At 37.2% G+C, this 12,725-nt stretch overlaps 2 protein-coding genes and 4 non-coding genes across 6 annotated transcripts in view; 1 reads left to right on the plus strand and 5 right to left on the minus strand.

The window, feature by feature from the left end:
- Positions 1–12,725, minus strand: part of LOC134845887 (protein IWS1 homolog A-like) — a 576,794-nt gene that overhangs the window by 458,915 nt on the left and 105,154 nt on the right. The gene's annotated exons all lie outside the window — the stretch shown is intronic.
- The window catches only part of LOC134845883 (syndetin-like), a gene marked incomplete in the record, with an annotated part of 146,662 nt that overhangs the window by 16,742 nt on the left and 117,195 nt on the right, over positions 1–12,725 (plus strand).
- On the minus strand, positions 347–419 carry Trnat-cgu (transfer RNA threonine (anticodon CGU)). Its single transcript has one exon. It is a non-coding gene; the product is annotated as a tRNA-Thr (tRNA).
- Positions 3,298–3,370, minus strand: Trnas-cga (transfer RNA serine (anticodon CGA)). Its single transcript has one exon. It is a non-coding gene; the product is annotated as a tRNA-Ser (tRNA).
- Trnat-cgu (transfer RNA threonine (anticodon CGU)) lies at positions 6,244–6,316 on the minus strand. The gene has a single exon. It is a non-coding gene; the product is annotated as a tRNA-Thr (tRNA).
- Positions 8,157–8,229, minus strand: Trnat-cgu (transfer RNA threonine (anticodon CGU)). The gene has a single exon. It is a non-coding gene; the product is annotated as a tRNA-Thr (tRNA).

Here is a 12,725-nt window from a genome sequence, read left to right on the forward strand (position 1 = left end):
TAAGTTATCATTTTGCGGATTAGAGATACATTGTTTCTGTTTTGTTGGTTTTATTCTCAATTTTTCGTGGGAAATCTTGCCTCTGCTGACCTGATATTTATTGTGTGTCAATGGGTCGCTCAATTCGGCAAAAGTCGCTTGTACATTTCATCTCGTCGTTTATTTAGAGATTTTTATCGGCTATTTCACAGCGATCTCCAGTGGTAAAGACCTGCCTTAATTCTTTTGCGAATTAGATGGCTCTGAAAAGACTTGGACATCAGTTTTATAATTAGAAGAAGTGAACTGTAAAAGTGTATTCGACATTTAGTTGTTTAGTAAGTTTATAGGCTCTATAAGATGACTCAGGCTTTGGACGGATTCGAACCATCGATCTCCCGTTTACGAGACAGGCGCATTAACCACTATGCTACAACGCCTTGACAAGATTACCTTGAGAAGAATGTGAGTTTGTTTTTATGTAACCATCTGTAGCGTTTTCTAATTTTAAGTTTCATTAAGTTATCATTTTGCGGATTAGAGATACATTGTTTCTGTTGTCTTGCTTTTATTCTCGATTTTTTTGTGGGAAATCTTGCCTCCGCTGACCTGATGTTTATTGTGTATCAGTAGGTCGCTCAATTCGACAAAAGTCGCGAGTAAGCATTGTATCTCGTTGTTTATATAGAGGTTTTTATCGGCTTTTTTAATGCGAGCTCCCTTCGTAAAGATCCGCCCTAAAACACTTGCGAAGTAGATGGCTCTGAAAGCGCTGACTTTAGTTTGTTAATTAGTAGAAGTGAAGTTTAAAAGTCTCCTCGACATGCGGTGTTCTTGCAAGTTTGTAGGCCCTGAAAAACTTTCAGGCTTCGGACGTATTCGAACTGTCGATCTACTGTTCACAAGACAGGCGCATTAACCACTATGCTACAAAGCCTTAACAAGATTCTCTTCAGAAGAATGAGAGTTTGCTTTTATGTAACCATCTGTAGCATTTTCTATTTTAAAGTTTCATTAAATTATCATTTTGCTGTTTAGAGATACATTGTTTCTGTTTTGTTGCTTTTATTCTCGATTTTTTTGAGAAGTCTTGCCTCTGCTGACCTGATATTTCTTGTGTGTCAATAGGTCGCTTAATTCGTCAAAAGTCGCGAGTAAGCATTGTATCTCGTTTATATAGAGGTTTCTATCGGCTTTTTCAAAGCGATCTCCCCTCGTAAAGATCCGCCCTAAAACACTTGCGAAGTAGATGGCTCTGAAAACGCTGACTTTAGTTTGTTAATTAGTAGAAGTGAAGTTTAAAAGTCTCCTCGACATGCGGTGTTTTTGCAAGTTTGTAGGCCCTGAAAAACTTTCAGGCTTTGGACGGATTCGAACTATCGATCTACTGCTTACTAGACAGGCGCATTAACCACTATGCTACAAAGCCTTGCAAATATGGTCTTGAGAAGAATATGAGTTTTTTTTATTAAACATCTTTAGCGTTTTGTTATTTAAATTTTTCATTCAGTTGTCATTTTGCGAAGTAGACTTTGTTTGTTTCTGTTTTGTTGCTTTTATTCTCGAGTTTTTATGGGAAATCTGGCCTCCGCCGACCTGATGTTTTTTGTGTATCAGTAGCTTGCTCAATTCGGCAAAAGTCGCGAGTAAGCACTGTATCTCGTTGTTTATTTAGAGGTTTTTATCGGCTTTTTTAAAGCAATCTCCCGTCGTGAAGATCCGCCCCTAAAACACTGGCAAAGTAGATGGCTCTGAAAAGGCTGACTTTAGTTTGTTAATTAGTAGAAGTGAAGTTTAAAAGTCTCCTCTACATGCGGTTTGTAGGCTCTGAAAATTTTTCAGGCTTTGGACGGATTTGAACTGTCGATCTACTGTTCACAAGACAGGCGCATTAACCACTATGCTACAAAGCCTTAACAAGGTTCTCTTGAGAAGAGTCAGAGTTTGTTTTTATGTAACCATCTGTAGCATTTTCTATTTTAAAGTTTCATTAAATTATCATTTTGCTGTTTAGAGATACATTGTTTCTGTTTTGTTGCTTTTATTCTCGATTTTTTGTGAGAAATCTTGCCTCTGCTGACCTGATATTTCTTGTGTGTCAATAGGTCGCTCAATTCGTCAAAAGTCGCGAGTAAGCATTGTATCTCGTTTATATAGAGGTTACTATTGGCTTTTTTAAAGCGATCTCCCCTCGTAAAGATCCGCCCTAAAACACTTGCGAAGTAGATGGCTCTGAAAACGCTGACTTTAGTTTGTTAATTAGTAGAAGTGAAGTTTAAAAGTCTCCTCGACATGCGGTGTTTTTGCAAGTTTGTAGGCCCTGAAAAACGTTCAGGCTTTGGACGGATTCGAACTATCGATCTACTGTTTACAAAACAGGCGCCTTAACCACTATGCTACAAAGCCTTGCAAATATGGTCTTGAGAAGAGTATAAGTTTTTTTATTAAACATCTTCAGCGTTTTGTTATTTAATTTTTTCATTCAGTTGTCATTTTGCGTAGTAGACTTTGTTTGTTTCTGTTTTGTTGCTTTTATTCTCGAGTTTTTATGGGAAATCTTACCTCCGCCGACTTGATGTTTTTTGTGTATCAGTAGCTTGCTCAATTCGGCAAAAGTCGAGAGTAAGCACTGTATCTCGTTGTTTATTTAGAGGTTTTTATCGGCTTTTTTAAAGCAATCTCCCGTCGTGAAGATCCGCCCCTAAAACACTGGCGAAGTAGATGGCTCTGAAAAGGCTGACTTTAGTTTGTTAATTAGTAGAAGTGAAGTTTAAAAGTCTCCTCTACATGCGGTGTTTCTGAAAGTTTAGAGGCGCTTGAAAATTTTCAGGCTTTGGACGGATTTGAACTATCGATCTCCTGTTTACATGACAGGCACATTAACCACTCTGCTACAAAGCCTTGACAAGATTCTCTCTGTGAGTTTGTTTTTATGTAACCATCTGTAGCGTTTTCTATTTTTAAGTTTCATTAAGCTATCATTTTGCGGATTAGAGATACATTGTTTCTGTTTTGTTGCTTTTATTCTCGATTTTTTTTAGGGAAATCTTGCCTCTGCTGACCTGATGTTTATTATATGTCAATAGGTCGCTCAATTCGGTAAAAGTCGCTTGTACATTGCATCTCGTCGTTCATTTAGAGATTTTTATCGGCTTTTTCAAAGCGATCTCCAGTGGTAAAGACCTGCCTTAAATCTTTTGCAAATTAGTTGGCTCTGAAAAGACTTGGACATCAGTTCTATAATTAGAAGAAGTGAAGTGTAAAAGAGTATTCAACATGTAGTTATTTAGCAAGTTTATAGTCTCTATAAGATGACTCAGGCTTTGGACGGATTCGAACCATCCATCTCCTGTTTTCGAGACAGGCGCATTAACCACTAAGCTACAAAGCCTTGCAAACAGGATCTTGACAAGAATATGAGTTTTTTTATTAACCATCTGTAGCGTTTTGTTATTTAAATTTTCATTGAGTTATCATTATGTGTAGTAGAGTTAGTTTGTTTCTGTTTTATTTCTTTTATTCACGATTTTTTTGTGGAAAATCTTGCCTCCGCTGACCTGATGTTTATTGTGTATCAGTAGGTCGCTCAATTCGGCAAAAGTCGCGAGTAAGCATTGTTTCTCGATGTTTATTTAGAGGTTTTTATCGGCTTTTTTAAAGCAATCTCCCGTCGTAAAGATCCGCCCTAAAACACTTGCGAAGTAGATGGCTCTGAAAACGCTGACTTTAGTTTGTTAATTAGTAGAAGTGAAGTTTGAAAGTGTCCTCGACATGCGGTGTTTCTGCTCTGAAACTCTTTCAGGCTTTGGACGGATTCGAACCATCGATCTACTGTTTACAAGACAGGCGCATTAACCACTATGTTACACAGCCTTGACAAAATTCTCTTGAGAAGAATGTGATTTTAATTTTATGTAACCATCTGTAGCGTTTTCTAATTTTAAGTTCCATTAAGTTATCATTTTGCGGATTAGAGATACATTGTTTCTGTTTTGTTGCTTCTAGTCTCGATACTTTGTGGGAAATCTTGCCTATGCTGACCTGATATTTATTGTGTGTAAGTAGGTCACTCAATTCGGCAAAATTCGCGAGTAAGCATTGTATCTCGTGGTTTTTTTACAGGTTTTTACCGGCTTTTTCAAAGCGTCTCCCGTCTTAAAGATCCGCGCTAAAACACCTGCGAAGTAGATGGCTCTAAAAAGGCTGACTTTAGTTTGTTAATTAGTAGAAGTGAAGTTTAAAAGTGTCCTCGACATGCGGTGTTTCTGCAAGTTTATATGCTCTGTAAATCTTTCAGGCTTTGGACGGATTCGAACTATCGATCTGCTGTTTACTAGACAGGCGAATTAACCACTTTGCTACTAAGTCTTGACAAGTTTCTCTTGAGAAGATTGTGAGTTTGTTTTTATGTAACCATCTTTAGCATTTTCTATTTTTAAGTTTGATCAAGCTATCATTTTGCTGTTTAGAGATACATTGTTTCTGTTTTATTGCTTTTATTCTCGATTTTTTGTGAGAAATCTTGCCTCTGTTGTCCTGATATTTATTGTGTGTCAATAGGTCGCTCAATTCGGCAAAACTCGCTTGTACATTGCATCTCGTCGTTTCGTTTTTTAAGAGATTTTTATCGGCTTTTTCACAGCGATCTCCAGTGGTAAAGACCTGCCTTAAATCTTTTGCGAATTAGATGGCTCTGAAAAGACTTGGACATCAGCTTTATAATTAGAAGAATTGAAGTGTAAAAGTGTATTCGACATGTAGTTGTTTAGCAAGTTTATAGGCTCTATAAGATGACTCAGGCTTTGGACGGATTCGAATAATCGATCTCCTGTTTACGAGACAGGTGCATTAACCACTATGCTACAAAGCCTTGACAAGTTTCTCTTGAGAAGATTGTGAGTTTGTTTTTATGTAACCATCTTTAGCATTTTCTATTTTTAAGTTTCATCAAGCTATCATTTTGCTGTTTAGAGATACATTGTTTCTGTTTTATTGCTTTTATTACCGATTTTTTGTGAGAAATCTTGCCTCTGCTGACCTGATATTTATTGTGTGTCAATAGGTCGCTCAATTCGGCAAAAGTCGCTTGTACATTGCATCTCGTCGTTTCGTTTATTAAGAGATTTTTATCGGCTTTTTCACAGCGATCTCCAGTGGTAAAGACCTGCCTTAAATCTTCTGCGAATTAGATGGCTCTGAAAAGACTTGGACATCAGCTTTATAATTAGAAGAAGTGAAGTGTAAAAGTGTATTCGATATTTAGTAGTTTAGTAAGTTTATAGGCTCTATAAGATGACTCAGGCTTTGGACGGATTCGAACCATTGATCTCCTGTTTACGAGACAAGCGCATTAAACACTATGCTACAAAGCCTTGCAATTATGGTCCTGAGAAGAATATGAGTTTTTGTTATTAAACATCTTTAGCGTTTTGTTTTTTAAATTTTTCATTCAGTTGTCATTTTGCGTAATAGACTTTGTTTGTTTCTGTTTTAGTGCTTTTATTCTCGAGTTTTCATGGGAAATCTTGCCTCCGCCGACCTGATGTTTTTTGTGTATCAGTAGCTTGCTCAATTCGGCAAAAGTCGCGAGTAAGCTTTGTATCTCGTTGTTTATTTGGAGGTTTTTATCGGCTTTTTTAAAGCAATCTCCCGTAGTGAAGATCCGCCCCTAAAACGCTGGCCAAGTAGATGGCTCTGAAAAGGCTGACTTTACTTTGTTAATTAGTAGAAGTGAAGTTTAAAAGTCTCCTCGACATGCTTTGTTTCTGCAAGTTTAAAGGCGCTTACAAATTTTCAGGTTTTGAACGGATTTGAACTATCGATCTCCTGTTTACAAGACAGGCACATTAACCACTCTGCTACAAAGTCTTGACAAGTTTCTCTTGAGAAGAATGTGAGTTTGTTTTTATGTAACCATCTCTAGCGTTTTCTATTTTCAAGTTTCATTAAGCTATCATTTTGCGGATTAGAGATATATTGTTTCTGTTTTGTTGCTTTTATTCTCGATTTTTTGTGGGAAATCTTGCCTCTGCTGACCTGATATTTATTGTGTGTCAATAGGTCGCTCAGTTCGGCAAAAGTCGCTTGTACATTGCATCTCGTCGTTTATTTAGAGATTTTTATCGGTTTTTTCACAGCGATCTCCAGTGGTTAAGACCTGCCTTAAATCTTTTGCAAATTAGATGGCTCTGAAAAGAAGCGAAGTGTAAAAGTGTATTTATCATGTAGTTGTTTAGCAAGTTTATAGGCTCTATAAGATGACTTAGGCTTTGGACTGATTCGAACCATCGATCTCCTGTTTACGAGACAGGCGCATTAACCACTATGCTACAAAGCCTTGGAAATATGATCTTGAGAAGAATATGAGTTTTTTTAAGCATCTGTAGCGTTTTGTTATTTAAATTTTCATTGAGTTATCATTTTGTGTAGTACAGTTAGTTTGTTTCCGTTTTATTCCTTTTAGTCTCGATTTTTTGTGGGAAATCTTGCCTCCGCTGACCTGATGTTTATTGTGTATCAGTAGGTCGCTCAATTTGGCCAAAGTCGCGAGTAAGCATTGTATCTCGTTGTTTATTTAGAGGTTTTTATCGGCTTTTTTAAAGCGATCTCCCGTCGTAAAGATCCTCCCTAAAACACTTGCGAAGTAGATGGCTCTGAAAACGCTGACTTTAGTTTGTTAATTAGTAGAAGTGAAGTTTAAAAGTGTCCTCAACATGAGGTGTTTCTGCTCTGAAACTATTTCAGGCTTTGAACGGATTCGAACTATCGCTCTTTTGTTTTCTAGACAGGCGCATTAACCACTATGCTACAAAGCCTTAACAAGATTCTCTTGAGAAGAATGTGAGTTTGTTTTTATGTAACCATCTTTAGCATTTTCTATTTTTAAGTTTCATTAAGCTATCATTTTGCTGATTAGAGATACAATGTGTCTGTTTTGTTGCTTTTATTCTCGATTTTTTTGTGAGAAATCTTGCCTCTGCTGACCTGATATTTATTGTGTATCAATAGGTCGCTCAGTTCGGCAAAAGTCGCTTGTAAATTGCATATCGTCGTTTCTTAAGAGATTTTTATCGGCTTTTTCACAGCGATCTCCAGTGGTAAAGACCTGCCTTAAATCTTTTGCGTTTAGATGGCTCTGAAAAGACTTGGACATCAGCTTTATAACTAGAGGAAGTGAAGTGTAAAAGTGTATTCGACATTTAGTAGTTTAGTAAGTTTATAGGCTCTATAAGATGACTCAGGCTTTGGACGGACGAACCATCGATCTTCTGTTTACGAGACAAGCGCATTAACCACTATGCTACAAAGCCTTGCAATTATGGTCCTGAGAAGAATATGAGTTTTTTTCATTAAACATCTTAAGCGTTTTGTTATTTAAATTTTTCATTCAGTTGTCATTTTGCGTAATAGACTTTATTTGTTTTTGTTTTGTTGCTTTTGTTCTCGATTTTTTGTGGGAAATCTTGCCTCCTCTGACCTGATGTTTATTGTGTATCAGTAGGTTGCTCAGTTCGGCAAAAGTCGCGAGTAAGCATTGAATCTCGTTGTTTATTTAGAGGTTTTTATCGGCTTTTTTAAAGCAATCTCCCGTCGTGAAGATCCGCCCCTAAAACACTGGCGAAGTAGATGGCTCTGAAAAGGCTGATTTTAGTTTGTTAATTAGTAGAAGTGAAGTTTAAAAGTCTCCTCGACATGCGGTGTTTCTGCAAGTTTATAGGCTCTTAAAAATTTTCAGGCTTTGAACGGATTTGAACTATCGATCTCCTGTTTACAAGACAGGCACATTAACCACACTGCTACAAAGTCTTGACAAGTTATTCTTGAGAAGATTGTGAGTTTGTTTTTATGTAACCATCTCTAGCGTTTTCTATTTTGTTGCTTTTATTCTCGATTTTTTGTGAGATATCTTGCCTCTGCTGACCTGATGTTTATTGTATGTCAATAGGTCGCTCAATTCGGTGAAAGTCGGTTGTACATTGCATCTCGTCGTTTGTTTAGAGATTTTCATTGGCTTTTTCACAGCGATCTCCAGTGGTAAAGACCTGCCTTAACTCTTTTGCGAATTAGATGGCTCTGAAAAGACTTGGACATCAGTTTTATAATTAGAAGAAGTGAAGTGTAAAAGTGTATTCAACATGTAGTTGTTTAGTAAGTTTACAGGCTCTATAAGATGACTCAGGCTTTGGACGGATTCGAACCATCGATCTCCTGTTTACGAGACAGGCGCATTAACCACTATGCTATAAAGCCTTGCAAACATGATCTAGTTAAGATAATGAGTTTTTTTATTAACCATCTGGCGTTTTGTTATTTAAATTTTCATTGAGTTATCATTTTGTGTAGTAGAGTTAGTTTGTGGGAAATCTTGCCTCCGCTGACCTGATGTTTATTGTGTATCAGTAGGTCGCTCAATTCGGCAAAAGTCGCGAGTAAGCTTTGAATCTCGTTGTTTATTTAGAGGTTTTTATCGGCTTTTTTAAAGCGATCTCCCATCGTAAAGATTCGCCCTAAAACACTTGCGAAGTAGATGGCTCTGAAAAGACTGACTTAGTTTGTTAATTAGTAGAAGTGAAGTTTAAAAGTGTCCTCGACATGCGGTGGTTCTGCAAGTTTATAGGCTCCATGCGAATTTTCAGGCTTTGGACGTCTGCGAACCATCCATCTCCTGTTTACAAGACAGGCGCATTAACCACTATGCTACAAAGCCTTGACAAGATTCTCTTGAGAGGAAGGTGATTTTGTTTTTATGTAACCATCTGTAGCGTTTTCCAATTTTAAGTTTCATTAAGTTACCATTTTGCGGATTAGAGATACATTGTTTCTGTTTTGTTGCTTTTAGTCTCGATTTTTTGTGAGAAATCTTGCCTCTGCTGACCTGATATTTATTGTGTATCAATAGGTCGCTCAATTCGGTGAAAGTCGCTTGTACATTGCATCTCGTCGTTTGTTTAGAGATTTTCATCGGCTTTTTCACAGCGATCTCCAGTGGTAAAGACCTGCCTTAACTCTTTTGCGAATTAGATGGCTCTGAAAAGACTTGGACATCAGTTTTATAATTAGAAGAAATGAAGTGTAAAAGTGTATTCAACATGTAGTTGTTTAGCAAGTTTATAGGCTCTATAAGATGACTCAGGCTTTGGACGTATTCGAACCATCCATCTCCTGTTTTCAAGACAGGCGCTTTAACCACTATGCTACAAAGCCGTAACAAGATTCTCTTGAGAGGAAGGTGATTTTGTTTTTATGTAACCATCTGTAGCGTTTTCTAATTTTAAGTTTCATTAAGTTACCATTTTGCGGTTTAGAGATACATTGTTTCTGTTTTGTTGCTTTTAGTCTCGATTTTTTGTGAGAAATCTTGCCTCTGCTGACCTGATATTTATTGTGTATCAATAGGTCGCTCAATTCGGCAAAATTCGCTTGTACATTGCATCTCGTCGTTTATTTAGAGATTTTTATCGGCTTTTTCACAGCGATCTCCACTGGTAAAGACCTGCCTTAAATCTTTTGCGAATTAGATGGCTCTGAAAAGACTTGGACATCACCTTTATAATTAGAGGAAGTGAAGTGTAAAAGTGTATTCGACATTTAGTAGTTTAGTAAGTTTATAGGCTCTATAAGATGACTCAGGCTTTGGACGGACGAACCATCGATCTTCTGTTTACGAGACAAGCGCATTAACCACTATGCTACAAATCCTTGCAATTATGGTCCTGAGAAGAATATGAGTTTTTTTTATTAAACATCTTAAGCGTTTTGTTATTTAAATTTTTCATTCAGCTGTCATTTTGCGTAATAAACTTTGTTTGTTTCTGTTTTGTTGCTTTTATTCTCGATTTTTGTGAGAAATCTTGCCTCCGCTGACCTGATGTTTATTGTGTATCAGTAGGTCGCTAAGTTCGTCAAAAGTCGCAAGTAAGCATTGAATCTCATTTTTTATTTAGAGGTTTTTATCGGCTTTTTAAAGCAATCTCCCGTCGTGAAGATCCGCCCCTAAAACACTGGCGAAGGAGATGGCTCTGAAAAGGCTGACTTTAGTTTGTTAATTAGTAGAAGTGAAGTTTAAAAGTGTCCTCGACATGCGGTGGTTCTGCAAGTTTATAGGCTCCATGCGAATTTTCAGGCTTTGGACGTCTGCGAACCATCCATCTCCTGTTTACAAGACAGGCGCTTTAACCACTATGCTACAAAGCCTTGACAAGATTCTCTTGAGAGGAAGGTGATTTTGTTTTTATGTAATTATCTGTAGCGTTTTCTAATTTTAAGTTTCATTAAGTTACCATTTTGCAGTTTAGAGATACATTGTTTCTGTTTTGTTGCTTTTAGTCTCGGTTTTTTGTGAGAAATCTTGCCTCTGCTGACCTGATATTTTTTATGTATCAATAGGTCGCTCAATTCGGCAAAAGTCGCTTGTACATTGCATCTCGTCGTTTATTTAGAGATTTTTATCGGCTTTTTCACAGCGATCTCCAATGGTAAAGACCTGCCTTAAATCTTTTGCGATTTAGATGGCTCTGAAAAGACTTGGACATCACCTTTATAATTAGAGGAAGTGAAGTGTAAAAGTGTATTCGACATTTAGTAGTTTAGTAAGTTTATAGGCTCTATAAGATGACTCAGGCTTCGGACGGACGAACCATCTATCTTCTGTTTACGAGACAAGCGCATTAACCACTATGCTACAAAGCCTTGCAATTATGGTCCTGAGAAGAATATGAGTTTTTTTTATTAAACATCTTAAGCGTTTTGTTATTTAAATTTTTCATTCAGCTGTCATTTTGCGTAATAGACTTTGTTTGTTTCTGTTTTCTTGCTTTTATTCTCGATTTATGTGAGAAATCTTGCCTCCGCTGACCTGATGTTTATTGTGTATCAGTAGGTCGCTCAGTTCGTCAAAAGTCGCGAGTAAGCATTGAATCTCATTGTTTATTTAGAGGTTTTTATCGGCTTTCTTAAAGCAATCTCCCGTCGTGAAGATTCGCCCCTAAAACACTGGCGAAGGAGATGGCTCTGAAAAGGCTGACTTTAGTTTATTAATTAGTAGAAGTGAAGTTTAAAAGTCTCCTCGACATGCGGTGTTTCTGCAAGTTTATAGGCTCTTAAAAATTTTCAGGCTTTGAACGGATTTGAACTATCGATCTCCTGTTTACAAGACAGGCACATTAACCACTCTGCTACAAAGTCTTGAAAAGTTTATCTTGAGAAGATTGTGAGTTTGTTTTTATGTTACCATCTCTAGCGTTTTCTATTTTCAAGTTTCATTAAGCTATCATTTTGCGGATTAGAGATATATTGTTTCTGTTTTGTTGCTTTTACTCTCGATTTTTTGTGGGATATCTTGCCTCTGCTGACCTGATATTTATTGTGTGTCAATAGGTCGCTCAATTCGGTGAAAGTCGCTTGTACATTGCATCTCGTCGTTTGTTTAGAGATTTTCATCGGCTTTTTCACCGCGATCTCCAGTGGTAAAGACCTGCCTTAACTCTTTTGCGAATTAGATGGCTCTGAAAAGACTTGGACATCTGTTTTATAATTAGAAGAAGTGAAGTGTAAAAGTGTATTCAACATGTAGTTGTTTAGCAAGTTAATAGGCTCTATAAGATGACTCAGGCTTTGGACGTATTCGAACCATCCATCTCCTGTTTACAAGACAGGCGCTTTAACCACTATGCTACAAAGCCTTAACAAGATTCTCTTGAGAGGAAGGTGATTTTGTTTTTATGTAACCATCTGTAGCGTTTTCTAATTTTAAGTTTCATTAAGTTACCATTTTGCGGTTTAGAGATACATTGTTTCTGTTTTGTTGCTTTTAGTCTCGATTTTTTGTGAGAAATCTTGCCTCTGCTGACCTGATATTTATTGTGTATCAATAGGTCGCTCAATTCGGCAAAAGTCGCTTGTACATTGCATCTCGTCGTTTATTTAGAGATTTTTATCGGCTTTTTCACAGCGATCTCCAATGGTAAAGACCTGCCTTAAATCTTTTGCGAATTAGATGGCTCTGAAAAGACTTGGACATCACCTTTATAATTAGAGGAAGTGAAGTGTAAAAGTGTATTCGACATTTAGTAGTTTAGTAAGTTTATAGGCTCTATAAGATGACTCAGGCTTTGGACGGACGAACCATCGATCTTCTGTTTACGAGACAAGCGCATTAACCACTATGCTACAAAGCCTTGCAATTATGGTCCTGAGAAGAATATGAGTTTTTTTTATTAAACATCTTAAGCGTTTTGTTATTTAAATTTTTCATTCAGCTGTCATTTTGCGTAATAGACTTTGTTTGTTTCTGTTTTGTTGCTTTTATTCTCGATGTTTGTGAGAAATCTTGCCTCCGCTGACCTGATGTTTATTGTGTATCAGTAGGTCGCTAAGTTCGTCAAAAGTCGCGAGTAAGCATTGAATCTCATTTTTTATTTAGAGGTTTTTATCGGCTTTTTTAAAGCAATCTCCCGTCGTGAAGATCCGCCCCTAAAACACTGGCGAAGGAGATGGCTCTGAAAAGGCTGACTTTAGTTTGTTAATTAGTAGAAGTGAAGTTTAAAAGTGTCCTCGACATGCGGTGGTTCTGCAAGTTTATAGGCTCCATGCGAATTTTCAGGCTTTGGACGTCTGCGAACCATCCATCTCCTGTTTACAAGACAGGCGCTTTAACCACTATGCTACAAAGCCTTGACAAGATTCTCTTGAGAGGAAGGTGATTTTGTTTTTATGTAATTATCTGTAGCGTTTTCTAATTTTAAGTT

The sequence above is a fragment of the Symsagittifera roscoffensis genome, chromosome 1 (assembly GCF_963678635.1).
Source record: "Symsagittifera roscoffensis chromosome 1, txSymRosc1.1, whole genome shotgun sequence".
Lineage (NCBI taxonomy): Eukaryota > Metazoa > Xenacoelomorpha > Acoela > Convolutidae > Symsagittifera > Symsagittifera roscoffensis.